At 39.0% G+C, this 14,818-nt stretch overlaps 1 protein-coding gene across 3 annotated transcripts in view; it reads left to right on the top strand.

The window, feature by feature from the left end:
* Window positions 1-10,440: 10,440 nt before the first annotated feature.
* Antp (homeotic protein antennapedia) overlaps window positions 10,441-14,818 on the top strand; it is a 125,057-nt gene continuing 120,679 nt past the window's right edge. For all 3 annotated transcript variants that reach the window (XM_018113310.3, XM_018113308.3, XM_018113306.3), the window contains exon 1: window positions 10,441-11,534. The gene's annotated coding sequence lies outside the window, so the exon portion shown is untranslated. The remainder of the gene's footprint in view (window positions 11,535-14,818) is intronic.

Here is a 14,818-nt window from a genome sequence, read left to right as displayed (position 1 = left end):
TGAGACAGCGAAACAACTTCGAAATTGAGTGAAACCGATTTCCCACAGGATTCATATGCCAAAGTGTTTGTGTGTCTGCCTGTGTGTGTGTGTGTATCTATATGCGAAAGTTTTGTTGGCAGTCAAAGCTAAAGAACCTCCAACCAGGACCAGCCCCCAATCGCCCAAATGAAGAAAATGTGGTTTCGGTTACGGTATTTCACTGTTTTGCTTCACTCAGTCCAACCACCCAGCGAAATCATAGAAAAACCCAAAGCTTGTTTGCCTGTATGAATGTATTTGTGTGTGTGTGTGTGTGTGTGTGTGACTGTGTCTGTGTCTATTTTTTTTATGGAAATTTACGAAAACTTTTCGTAGGCATTTTGTTTATTTCAGCTGCTGCCGCCACTGGGGCAGTAGAAAGCGCCGAACAAGGCAGCTGGAACAAGGATAAAAGTTTCGGTCGGCCTCCTTCAATGCGGTTCCTGCTGCGTGCCATTCGTTTGCTGATGTAGCTGCTGCTGTTGTTGTTGTTGCTGTTGTTGTTGTTGCTGTTGTTGTTGTTGTTGTTTATTTTATCATTACCATTGGCAATTTCTTTTAAGTGGTGCCAATCTTTTTTCACTTGTTATGCCCAAGTTCGAGGGGATTACACAGCACTGCCACTCCTCTCTCTCTCTTTTTCGCTCATTCTTGCTTTCGGTTTCCTTATCGCATTCCCTCTGTATGTGCAAATTTATTATAGTAATTTTATTCAATCGACAAATCGGAAGTGATTTTGAATTCATTATACTGGGTGGACACTCATCGCTCTTCCTTCCGCACTCTGTTATGGTAGAATACGTTTTTTATTCACAAGGACATCATATATGAAAAGTGTGAGCATTATATAAGTGTATGAATGGGAGAGATTTTAAGGAAATATTTTACATTTATATTTTATTTTAATAATATATATATATATATATATATATATTTTTTTTTTTTTTTATAATAATCTAAAACTTGTCAATTTATCTAAGCTTTTGATGTCGAATAGAGGCAGCAATGCCTGTTGAGTTTTCTTTGTTTTACAGAACAACCATGATCAGGAGGCATAGTCAGCTCTCGTTAGAGAGCTTAAGTTCTCACCCATTTTATGTGCCCAAGTCTTTCACTGATCTATTTTAAATGCAGAGCCAGCTGAGCGTTGCACCAGTCGGTCAGTTGGCCAGGCTAAAAGTCAAAGCCGGAGCTAAATGAGCGCATTGACCTCATAAATAACACTAGCACACACACACACACACACATACACACACACACACACACGCATACACATACACAGCTCGGGCAGTTTGGTTAAGATGCAGCCCAGTCGCTGGCATTGGCGGGCGCTTGATGCCACTTTGGTGGTGGCATTTCCAGACACTTGCACTTTCTCCGCACGCTTAATGGACAATTAACCTTGATGGCGACTGCGGTCCGTTCCTGACCTTGCAGCACAAATTTCCGCCGGCAGAGCAAGGTCGCGTGCTGGCTGCTGCGTCCCTTCTGCTGCAATTGCAACAATTATTGAATTTTATAGCTGCCAAACTGCCATTGGGTTCATATGCATTATTACGTACACACGCGCCCTGCTGTAATTAGTGTGTGTGTGTGCCACCACCACCTGCTCAACCGCACGGCATGCCTGCTGCAGTTCCTAATGTCCAGTTTCGTTTAGTTCGCCTTTCCACTTGCTGCCCGCTGAACGCCTGCTTTCCTTGAGGGCCACAACTATTTTACGTTTATTAGCCTTCGCTGTTGGCCATCTCAGCAAGTCAACTGACTTTCACTTTTTCCTAGATTCTGGAAAGCTAGACAAACCAAGAATTTAAAAAAAAAGAACTTGTTAAATACCTTGTTAAATATGAAAATGAATGGAGTAATAGATGAATTGTTTGTTAATAGTAAAAAGTTAATATGAAGAAGTTCTTTAGATTGTATAAGTATTGTGTTCGAAGGAAGCAAGTGTTGGTAGGCAATAAATGGTTTGAAATCCTGTTGAATAAAAACCTTCTATTGGATACAGACACAATTCTTTGACATGCTAGATCACCATAATCAGAGTCTCATAGATTTTCCATATATTGATATTCATTGAGCACTTCTAACTAAAGAAATGTTTTTTTTAGCTAATGCAATTAGCTAATATTATGGGCAGTAATAAAAGTAAGTCATATGCGATTTAGATGGATTTCAGGTTCTTTTCGGCCACAATGCAATGATATATTGGGGCTCATAATGAAAAATGTAATGAGAGGCATTTATCAAAAATCGTTTGTTTGCAAGCGAAGGCATGTATCTTGTATCTTTATATCTTGTATCTTTGTATCTGCAGCGGCACACATAAAAAATATATAAATGTCGGTATGTGCGAGTATTTGATAATTTTGTGCTGTATCTTGGCCATGAACATGAATCTTTTGGCCAGCCAGCCAAAACAAAAGCGACAAACCAAAGAAAAGGAAGACAGAAAAATAATATGAGAAGTGAAACGAAGTCTCGAGCTTGTGGCCTTTGCATGCGGCTGGAGCTCTAGGGGAATCATCTTCAAGTTCTTTTTTTTTTTTGAGCGACCGTCCGCTGGCCATAAATCTTTGTGTATATTGGACTTTTAGACGATATCAATGAAATTGTATCTCTTTATCCGCATTATTATAATATACGGATGCGAACGCCTGAGCCACTCTTACAGCTGTGGGTGGGTGTGGGGAGGTATCGTGGCAACAGGGCCACATGCCCCACCTGCCCCTTCGCTTCAGATATTTCACGACATTATGAGATATTATTTATATATATTTCGTTTTTGTTTTTTTTTTTTTTTCCTTTTTTTCTTTGCTTTCTAAATACTTACTTATGTATATTTCATTATGGGTCGCTAGGCCAGGCCAAACTGAAGCTGAAAGAAAAAATTGCTCATTGCTGTGTGTACAGCATGAGAGGGCGGACAAAGGGAATTTCACGTGCGGGTGGCACAAGATAGATTGCCACCGCCTGCATATTTATGTGCAAAATATCGTTGATACAAGGCAGCAGCTCCTTATGGCAGTCGCCACATGGCAAGGCGGACTCCTTGCGAAGAAAAATTCCATTAAACGAGCCAAGTTTTTCTCTACGCCAGCTGTGGGTGGGTGGCACGAGTGCTGCTGCTGCTGCTGCTGCGACGGCTGCGGCTGCTGCTGTTTACTAGTGAGCCACCCAACTACCCAACCACCCACTTAGCAAAAGCGCCCACTCATTGTCAGTGGCGGCAACAACAACAATTGACGACACCCAGAATCACAAATCATATAGATAAGAGCACACAAAGGAATTTATTTCTATTTTGGCATTTTTCGGTCTCTCATTTTGCTTGTAATTTTTTTTCTTTTTGATGCTTGTTGTTGTTGTTGCTGCTGTTGCTGTTGCTACTGTTGTCCTCCATCGATATTTTCGGCTATTTTCACCCCAAAGTTATTGCGTTTTAGATTTTTTTTTCTTCTTGCTTCTGCTGAGCTTCCGCCTACCGCCTTGGGCAGCCGCGGCTGCTTCAAGCTGGCAAAACCTTGCTTCAGTTGCTTCGAGAAGGGGCAGTGGGGCAACGAAGGACTAGGGCGGGAGGGGCACGCACCGGAAGCGCCGATAGCGCCATGTGTCGAGTGCGTGCGTGCGTTGCCTGCGTGCGTGCGTGTCCAGGGAGAGGCATTCGCAGAGGGAGAGTCTCCGCGAGTGTATGAGTGTGTGTGTGGGTGTGTGTGGGTGTGGGTGTGCATGTTAGTAGCACTGTAGGGTGTTGCCACATCGTATTTCACCACCCCCAACAGCAAAGAGTCCCCTCCGCCCCACCCGCTAGAGCCATCCGAATAGTAGGCGTTTCGCTTCTTTCATTTTAATGGCGCACACGCATTTGCTTTCGATACAATAGATATGAACATACAACACACAATATATATGATACACAATCTCTTAGCTCTGAATGTGTGTAAGTGTAAGTGTGTGGCTGGGCGTAGTCGTATTTTATTTTCACTCACTTAGTGGCTTTAATATTTTTCATAATCATATCATTAGTTGCAGCCAATGGGCTTAGTTTTTAAATCACTTGGGAAATTTAGCTTGCCGATAAGATAATAAACAAACAGGTCTTAAAGCAAACACATGAATAGATTATCTAAAAATAATTGATATTTTCCATTTGTCTAGAAAAGTCTTGGGATTTCTAATTGCCTTGTGTGTTAGGCTACAAAACGAAATAATGTGTATTAAGATTCAATTTTAATGCTAAACAGCTAAAAATAATTTATATCAATTCTAAAACAAATATTGACTCAACACGAAATCTAAGAAAAATAATAAAAATAAAATAAATAAACAAATTTAAGCAATTTTAATATGGTTTTGTTTTAGTGTTTGTATATATATTTTTATATATTCTACTTAGCTTAAATCTTTTTCGAACAATTTTAAGAGATTATTCAATATAGTTCAAATAATAATTTTTTCAGGTTTATCTGTTTTTGGTTATGTTTTCATTTATTGATATGAATGGATAAATATACATATATTTATTTTTACTTGTTCAACTTTATTTAGAGAAAATATAAATTTTATCACTTTTGTTACAAATTGATTTCTATTTCTATCTTGATAAAAAAGTAAATCAGAGTCTGTAAATGGGACAATAATAATAATAATTTGTATAATAGTATTGTATAGTATATATAGTAGCTAGATGAAAGATAGTTTGCTATGAGAAGCCGAACAGTCCGAACGTCGATCAGAAATAGTGTAAATACTCTTTCTAAAATTAAGATCAAGTTTATTGTGCTAAAATAAAATAAATATGTTGATTTTTCTTTCGTTCTTTCTTTCGTTTTCACTTTATTAATTTTATTTATTAAAATAATAAAAAACTTAATTCCATTCAATTCAGACTGAGTCAAAGCAAGCATTGAGTATTGCTTAACTTAAGCCAAACTTAAATTTATATAAGTCTTTAGTGACACACACAAATATTTTATATATTGATGCATAAATCAAAAAACTTTTCAAGTCAAGTGTATATCCCTACGGTATGCCTATCAATTTAAACCGCATAACACAGTGTCTATGCCAAGTGTCACGCCCGTAGGATACCCGATGCGAGGTGATCCATTTGAAATTGTTATGAATGGATATGTGTGATGCGTGTTATGGCAACACTTCAGCTGGCATTACTCGAATGTTGTCGACGGCAATTTGTGCCCCGTTGCTGCTGCCTTTTGGCATTGTTTGTCACATAATGTTGCTCGAGCGAACTTAATCAAAATTGTTGCTATTCGGTGCCGGGTGACAGCAACGCCCAACGCCCAGCTGCCACGCCCAACTGCCACGTTGTGCTATGCTCTGCTGTGTGCAACAAAGTAAGCAATTGATGTTAGCTTGGCTCAAAGACAAATTATGATAAACGACCATTAAAATGTTGTCATATGTACACATATGTCTATGTGCCGTTGCTTTTATGATTGTTGTTGTTGTTGTTCTTTTAGCTGCTGCTGCTGCTGCTGGCCGGGGCTACCGTGCGCCGTCAGTTGGCATTTTATTTATTGACTCACCTGATCAGCTTGACTGATTATTCGTTTGCATGCACGCTCTGTCGCTCTGTCACAGAAGCAGCGCAAACAATAACAGAATAACAACAACAACTTCAACTTTAACTTCATTCAGAACAATTGCAAAAGCGAATGTCACAAATTCACTTCTCAAGCACATGACAAGCCTGAATGCTCTTAAGCAAGACAGAGAAGAAAATGTAAAGCTAAACGAATCAATTATTATTTTTTAAATATTTAATTTATTTTAAATTTAGCACTCTGCGAATGATAAACCAAGTTATTCTCCATAATTTCGCATATCAATTTTTAAACATATTTGTTTGTGCTTGAGGAGAATAGTTAACAGAAGCTTGACTTCAAGTAATTATTGGTAAAAATGTTAAAATTTAAATAGATCGATTATATTTGTAGGCTGAAAGGTAGTTCATGACATCCCTGAAGTGAAATTCTTCAGAGAGTCAGTCGTGATGTAGTCTGAGTAGTGAATATGAGTTGAGTTGTCGAGTTAAGTTATAGTTGCTGTTGAATATGGAGACAAAATATAAAATAAGGTAGTAAAAGCTTGTTTATCCATGGAATAAGATCATGTTTCCATGTCGTTAGTTTATACGACATATATTAAAAACTAATTTCGTTATATACAAATTAATATAAACTTATGTAATCTGTATTCAAGTAGACAAATGGAATAATGGCTACAAATAATGCCTACAAATTTCAAAAAATATCAGGCTCTTACATATGCATATGTATATGCATATGATTATATAAAATCGATAACGATCTGTATCCACTTACATTTATATTTACTAACTAAACCTATGCAAAATAACATAGAAAATACATTTGAGACTCAAAACAGTATTACTTGAGAATACTTATATGTAAAATAAATTATATTCTTTATTTTGTCAACTCGTTTTCTCTCTTTGTCAGAAATTTCATCTATTTTCCAAATATTCTATGTCTGTGGAAACAAGGTCATGAATTATAGCAAATAGATCTGATTTCTGATCTCAGTTAGACCAATCAATTATATAGATATAATTAGTGATATATAATATTGTTAGTTAAGTTTTTATTGAAACCTAAAGCAATGCTTATTTATAAACGTAAAAGCGTGAAAGGAAAGTGAAAATTAAATTGTTAAGCTCAGAGTGGAAATCAGAAATAAACTTTGCTTAAGCTGCCTTATTGGAGGTGAACTAAACTTTGCAATACGCTACGGGCTGATCGGGGCTGTGGAACAGAGAAGGACAGGGGGGATTCTGGGGGCAGGGCTTCGGCTTCGCTCGAAAGCAAAATCGAAGCGACATGCGAAACAATTCAAAGTTTCACGTCGTAAATTTGGCGGGCGACTTCATCGATCACTCTTGGACTTGTTGTTGTAGTAGTTGTTGCCTTTGCTGTAGCTGCAGGTTGACTTATTTGCCCGATTGCCGCGCTCGAGCAGAGGACGAGACTGCCTGGGTGCCAGGTTTCAGGCTCCAGGCTCCAGGTCCCGGCTCCAACGGCTGAACGGCACGCGCGTCTTGTTTTTTCTGAATGTCGTTGTTTGTGTTGTTATTTGGTTCTCGTTTGTGTTGTTGTTGTTGTTGCAGCAGTTTGCTGAAGCGGAAATGGAGACTGAGTGCGTCCATTGGCGGCATGTGAAAATATTTCCCAAGGTGAATGCCACAAAAAAGGACAAACCCAAAGCACAGAACGAGCCTCATCCATGGCAACACGATTCCAGCTGAGCCCCCGCCACAGCACCGTTCCGTTCCTGTTACCGTGCGCCCAGCCCCATGCCCCTTCCGTGGGCCCCAATTGAATGATTTAGGGGCGCACAGTTGTCAAAGAGCAGCGATGCGTACGGGCCCACAGACGTGGACCTGTGGCCAAGGCTTTGGTCCTGCAATTTCTGTGTCGCACATCCCCAGCCCCAGTCGCCCCAATAGTTGCACCATTGGTGGGGCGCCAAGTACGCTTTTAAAACCGATTCATCCGCTCATTTGATATTTATTGCAGCACATAATTGAGTGTAAAATTGTACGAAAAAAAAAGATGAACAAAAACTTGATAGCAGCTGCACGCCTGCGGAAAAATGTTTTCAACTGTCTGATAAAATGTATATTTAGGCTATTTTTATTTTTCTATTTTCTCTATCTATCATATATGACAATATTAGTAAATGCATCGTCATTTTTAATTTATCAAACACTTGAGATTTTAAAAATAGTTCATTTTTCATTTTGGTAAAAGTAAATATCTGATAAGTAATTTATAAAAATATTTAAATTGTTTCTATTCAATATTTTATTATTTCTATTTATTATTATTCTATTTTTAATGTAATTTTATTATTATTATTATTATTATTATTATTATTATTATTATTATTATTATTATTATTATTATTATTATTATTATTATTATTATTTTAATATTTTATACTTTAATGTTTCAGACAATATAAAAATAATGTAATGATAATTAATTTGTATTAAACTTTAATCTAATTCCAAAAAATTAATTTTTTAAAAATATTTACATAATATTACATATTATTATTTATAATAATTTATATAAAAACTAATAGAATTAGAATACAAAACAAATTTTCAAAATTTCACCACAGGCGTAGCATTTCAGCCTGTGGTTTTCTCCTCATCCATAGCAGACGGCAAATGGCCAAATGATTCTTCCCTCAAAGAGAAGCCGTCGGCCCGTGCTCACAGCGGCGTGGTAACGTTGGCAGCGCTGTCGCTGCGCACAGTAAAGGCGACAGCGACGTCGATGTCGGTGTCGACGTCGACGCGCCCGACTCGGTCGGTTCGGCTTGCTGGTCGGACTGCGTAAATTTATGTGAGAAATCCCATTGAAAAGAGCAACGCGGCCGCTCACGACACAATAAAGCAAAATAATGGCACATTCGTCACACTTAACGCGGCCGCATGCTGCCGTCCCTGTCGCACGTGCGCTGCGGCTCTGGTGCGCGCTCGCTCGCACACACACAGAGTCGGCGGCGTCATCCATCTTGGAGGCGAGCGCTGGTGCTGCTCTCTGGCAAGCGACAGGCGAGAATGCTTTATGAGCGCGCGCTGCAGCGGCTCCTCCCTGTTTGCGACGCGTTGCCAATTGGTGGCGGCGACGCTGGCCGCGACAGAGACCGAGGCAGCGGCAGAGCCAGCGCAAAGTTGGCCAAGTGTCACTGTTGGAGTCGGGTTAGCTTTTTTCAGCAGCATGTTGCACGTGGTGTTGCATAGTGTTGCAGACACACAGCAGCTGCTGCTGCTCTCTTCTGCTTCTTCATTTTCTGCCTCTGCCGATCTCATGCTCACGCTCAGTGCGACCAACAGCTGTGGCAAGAGAGCAGCAGCCGTAGCGAAAATGCGAGCAAAGAGACTGAGCGAGCGAGCTAGAGAGAGAGAGAGAGAGAGAGAGAGATGCTGTCAAGCCATTTCGCTCATTCGGGGTGGTTCTGTGTTGCGTGCGTCTGTGTGTGCGTGCGTTTGCTTACACCCGTGTGTGTGTGTGTGAGTGCGTGTTGTTTCTGTTTTGCGGCGATTGTACGCCATGATTGTTCTGCCGTCGGCAAACAAAGATTTTAGATATCCGGCAGCCATAATTCTTCATAGCGAATAGCTCAAAATATGAAACGCGATGTGCAATGCTATAAATTTGTCAAATTATTAAAATTTTGGTAGTATATATAAAATTATGTTTTTTAATGTACACAAATTTATTTAAAAAAAAAAAATCATATGTATTTTTATCTGCACATTTCAAGCTATATATTTTTTTTATTACTGTATGATTAAAATAAAAAATAAAAGAATGGTATACTGAAACCACTTATGTTAAACGATCAATTCTTCAATAATAAAATATTTCATAATAATAGATAATCTTGTTCCAATCTTTTGACGTAATCTTTAGTTATCTTAAATATAACTAGTGGGAAAAATTCTGGTTTTTATTATTGTGTTTTACATATTCGAAATTCAGAACATTTATTTGGTTTTACAACCGCATTAATTTTTTTCTGCAAATATATAAACATGTTAATGCATATATCTCTTAAAAGATATTTGATTGAAATAACCAATCTATCTTCTTTAAAAACGAATGTTAAATATTTACCAGGAAAAAAAAAATAATTAAAATAAAATAAATAAAATTTATTTTATATATGTACTTAGAAGTTATTCAATAATAATAGAAAATAAAATATAACGTACCAAAATAAAAACTCAAAATTGTTTCACAAATTCGCATTTCCATCGGGCTTTCTGCTTCAGCCCAGCTAAGAGGCAAACTTGCTGCACGGAGCCGTCGCAACGCAGACTGGCCAAAGCCGCAAGTGGCCGCTGTGCGAATGTGAGATACAAACACAACTGGCAGCGGGCAACTGGCAACTGGCTGTGCCACAAGCTGTGGAAGCTCTCGCAAACGTAAATTTCGCACTCATTCACTCATTCGCTCAGCTCAGGAGCTCCAGAGCGCCGAATGCGAGCAGAAGATACTTTTTTTTTTTTTTTGGCATGTTTGTTGTTTTTCGTTTCGTAGTGACTGCAGATACTTTATGGGCGACGCTAGCGGCGCCGCCAGCGCTACCGTCGACGCTGGCGTCAGCGTCGGCAGCGTATGGCATAAATAACGTTGGCAGAGGCTCGGCTGCGGTTCTCTCTTTCGCTGCTCGCTGCTCGCTGCTCACTGTTCACTGCTCAGAGCTCGGCGCGTGAGTTTCTTATAAGATTATTTATATACTGTTTGGGGGGCAGTGCGCCGCTGCTGGCGTTGGCAGCGCTGCGGCAGCGGCTGGCGCGTCGCTTCTGGATTAATAAGGAGTTCTCGCTTGGATTTTCACATGTATATGCTTTGAATTGAATGCTTTATGGGTTTAGTTTGATAGAAGTCGTAAAGAAATCAACATCACACAATACAAAAACGCACCCGTGTGTAGTGTAAGCCGTGTATGCCACACGTTGTCCGCCGTCGTTGTCGTTGTTGTTGTTGCCGCCGCCGTCGTCGTCGTCGTCATAGTTGTTACTCTGGTTGTTATTGCTGGGGGGGCACCATCTGAGCAGGAGCAGCAGCAGCTAGAGCAGAGGCAGCACCACCAGCAGCAGCTGAAGCAGCGGCATCTTTTGGGTCTGTTTGCCCAAACTATTCGGTCGCTTACGGTCGTCGTGGTCAGCTCGTCGCAACGCCGCCAATACGCCCGCCCGCTACGCTGCGGCCAATTGACAGCTCGTAAAAGAATCGTTAAAATCATAAAAATTATCATAACAATAATCGTAAAAAATTAGAACCGCAACACCAGTCGCACATTGGCCACAGCCACAGACACAGCTACAGCCACAACCAGAACCATAAACAGAACCAGAGCCAGAGCCAGAGCCACAGACGCAGACAATAATCGCAGACAGAAGAAACGCGCGCGTTTTCTCATACTTTCTCTCTCTTTCCCCCGGACACTTCTTCTGCTGCTGCTTTTTTATGATGTTGACCCGCGTAGATACTTAAGAGCCCATAAACACCTACCGTTCCAACGTCTGGCAGGTGTCTAACTCGGCAATCAAATCGTGCAATAAGTGAATTAGTGTTAGCATTACACTTGTTACACACTCCAACCAAATAAATAAATACATCAAGTGATTCACGCTAAATATTCCTCTTGACTTGGCTCTAGCCAAAGCGTGTGAAGTTCGTCTAACATTTCTAGTCCCAAAGTAAGCAATATCTATACAAACCCAGCAGACAGCCAAAAAGAAAACAAAGTAACAAAGTTCAAGAAAGTAAAGCAAGTGCAGATAAAAACACAAAAGAAGAAAAGAAAAAAAGAAATAATCAAACAAAAATCTACAAAAAAAAAGTTTTCGGTGTAAAAAGTTTCTGAGCACGTGCACAACTGCAAGTTGAATTCGTAAGCCAGCCATAAGGATCAAGGATTTGCGCAGTCAAATTTGGATTTAGACGGTGAGTTGCAATACGATTTGCAGTTGCCGCTTTTTGCGGCAACACTCAGTCAACACTTCATAACTCATGAGCTGCGCTCCCCCGTCTCGTTGGCCATCATTCAAACTGCAAACTGTTGACAGGCTTATTAGACATTTGCATAAATTTGGCCAGCTAGTAACTATGTCCACTTTCGAGTGTCCACTGTGCAGGAGCCGCACTGGCCAGAGAGATAGATTCTGGAGTCTGAATCAGAAGCTAGCTAGGAGTAATGGTCGCTTTGAACTTGGAATCGTTTTGAATTATTGCACATATCCTGGGCAACATAGTTTCACTTCCGCATGCGGCAGCCATTGCGGAGTGTGAGTGCACACACTCACTCACACACACACACACACACATAGACAAACTGCCTGTGCATAGAAAATTTATGCGGCCATTGTTGCGGCGCATTGTTGTTGTCGTTGTTGTTGTTTCGAATGTCCTAGTTGTCTGCCTCCTGCATATTTGTCGCACTCTTTGTCTGCACTGCAACCTTCTCCCTCTCACTCTTTCTCGCTCTCTTTCCGTCGCTCTCAATTAAACCTCTGTCTCGCTCGCTCTGTTTCCCTCTCGCGCTCATTGCACTTGCGCTGAGATTTATTTCATTTTGAAAGTTCAATTATTGTTTTTATTTTATATAAATAACACAAAATATTTGTTTGATTCGTTGTTGGTTTTCTGCTCAATGAAAGCCCTTAATGAACCTGCGAGCTTCTCTTTATTTATTTGTTGTTCGCGCACTTGTTCTCCATAAACAAATGGAGCTCAGTTTGTTTTTAACAATTTTTGCCATCAGCAATGATATTATTTGCTCATAATTTATCGATTTAATCAGCCGGAAATGTTTCACAGCTGACAAAATCATAAACTCAACTACGATTGCTCGATCTGCTCTTTGTGTTTGTTTGCCTGGCAAAAAGTTCATGATTTATGACTCGGACAGGACGGACTGACGGACAGTGGGCATCACACAGTTACATTGATGCACTTCCAATTGTCGCCCTAGTTACAGTCGGCTTGATAGATGAATACTTTGATAAATACTGTCAATTGGTCAGGATAACTATTATTTTGAATGGAAAAGCTTGATCGGAAATCTGTATATAAATAATTAAATATATACTGAATTAGATATAGATATTGTCTATTGCAAACATCAGTAAATTCCTCCTGTAATAATTTCAAGTCTGCCAATATGAAAATATAACCTACTTATTTTCTTTAACTGTATATAAAATTATATAAATATTTATATTCTATTTTCCTCGAATTTCTTTGTACATATATGCGTTCAGAATTCTTTTAATCGATTCATGTTATTTAATTACGCATAGTCATTGCATTCTCATTAAACAATTTCGTTATCTTTATTTCAATATGCCCAATTCGTATATGGTCAAATGAGTAATAGTTTTCTCCCTCATTCGCTCGGCATAATCGAATGTGTTCACATTTTAATCAAATTCACACATTGAGACATGATTTATATATTTAATAATCCCGCCATAAAAATGGCGACAACTGTTTTGTAAACGCATTAATCACCGCTGCTCGGACGTCAGAAGGAAACTAAAGCCGAGCTAAACATTAAACAACAACAATAACAAACGAAACAGACCAGCAAATAAATATATATACATATGTATTAATAAATATGTATCTGTGTATATTCAGAAACAAAAAGCTGGGAGAAACAAAACAACAAAGCAAAACTCGTTTACTTAAAACAGATGCCGTGCATTTGAAATTGAAATTATATTCAAAATCATTGATAAATGGCGACACGAATCGACTAATTAATCAAATGCAAAACTCCAAACGAATAATGAACAAATAAAAAAGCACACGAAACCACACACAAAAAAATCCCAACAAAAAATTCGAATGTGTAAGCCAAAAACAAAACAAAACAAATTTCACACTGATTATATACGAATTCAATAAGCTAGTCTTAAAACGGTATTTTCTGCTGATAAATTGCTAAATTTGTATTTTGTTAAAGTTCACAAAATGACGAAAAGAGTTCATGATAAGAATTCTACATCAAATACTATTAATTATTTTTGTTGTTTCTGCTTCTAAGAAAACTCTCTTGGGGGAATTGTTTTTACTGAATGGATTTTCCATTCAGTAAAAGGAATCTATTAATCTTTGGAAATGTCTTTGACAAAATACAAATTATGAAAGTCTCGTAAGATTATAATATGATTCGATAAAAGATTATCATATAATTTTATGAAATCATTCCGGGTTTATATGTGGAATGTCAACTAATTTTTCTATGTTCCAGTTGACATAGTATTCTTGTATAGTATTCGAACCATATATAATATCATACACTTTTGAAACGGAGATACATATACATCTGATATTATAACAACATTAACAACAATTAAATAATTACGTTTTATCAAAGTATTAAGTACATATACTTTACTTTTCTTCCTTGAACCTTTTAATCCTTTAACTTTAAGTTTAATCGACAATTTGTCTATCTTAAGTGTTTCTATTCTGGCTTTGCAGTTCTTATAAACACGTCTCGCTTTTTACTTTGTCTCACGCTTTTTTCTGTGCCCTGCCAAAGGTTCTCAAGCTGTTCACCCACTCAGTCGAAAACTGTTTAAGCCAACGGATTTTCAGTATTGTACGAGTATGCGCTGTATTTGTATTTGTATTTTCATCTTTTTTATTTTTATTTGTTTTCCTTTGTTTTGCCACTTGTTGTGGTCTTTTTTGCTGTGCTATTTAATTTCTGTGCGGATTTTGATGTAGCTGCAGCAAAACAAAGACTAAACAGCCCCCAGTTGCTCAGCATTGGGTGGCAATTTGCTGTGGCTGCAGTTTGTTTTGCCAACTCCGTCTGTGCGAGTGCGAGTGTATGTGTGTGTGTGTTTTGGGGGTTTTTGGAGCTTGCAGCTCAGCGCCTTTTGCGAGTGCACTCGAACTGTGCTTGTTGGCCCCAGCACGGACTGAGAGCTGTGCTGTTGCAGTCGAAATATAGGAATCGGAATCGGAGTCCGAGCCAGAGTCAGAGTCAGAGTCAGAGCCAGAGCTGGGGCCGCCCAGCGGGGCGCTCTCGCAGTGACATTGCGCCGAGCGGGTGACAATGATTTATGGCAAAGAGATACGCGACAACGAACGCAAAAAGACAGCAACCAAAAAATTCAGAAAAAAATAAAAATGAGAGAAGAGAATGCAAAAAGAAACGCAGCGAGCCCGAGTGAAAGAGTGCGAGAAAGTGTGCTGTGAAAATGCACAGAATT

This window comes from Drosophila navojoa, chromosome 2, assembly GCF_054131105.1.
Source record: "Drosophila navojoa isolate 15081-1374.11 chromosome 2, UAZ_NAV_1.0, whole genome shotgun sequence".
In the NCBI taxonomy this organism is placed as follows: domain Eukaryota; kingdom Metazoa; phylum Arthropoda; class Insecta; order Diptera; family Drosophilidae; genus Drosophila; species Drosophila navojoa.
This window is presented reverse-complemented; position numbering and strand designations above follow the sequence as displayed.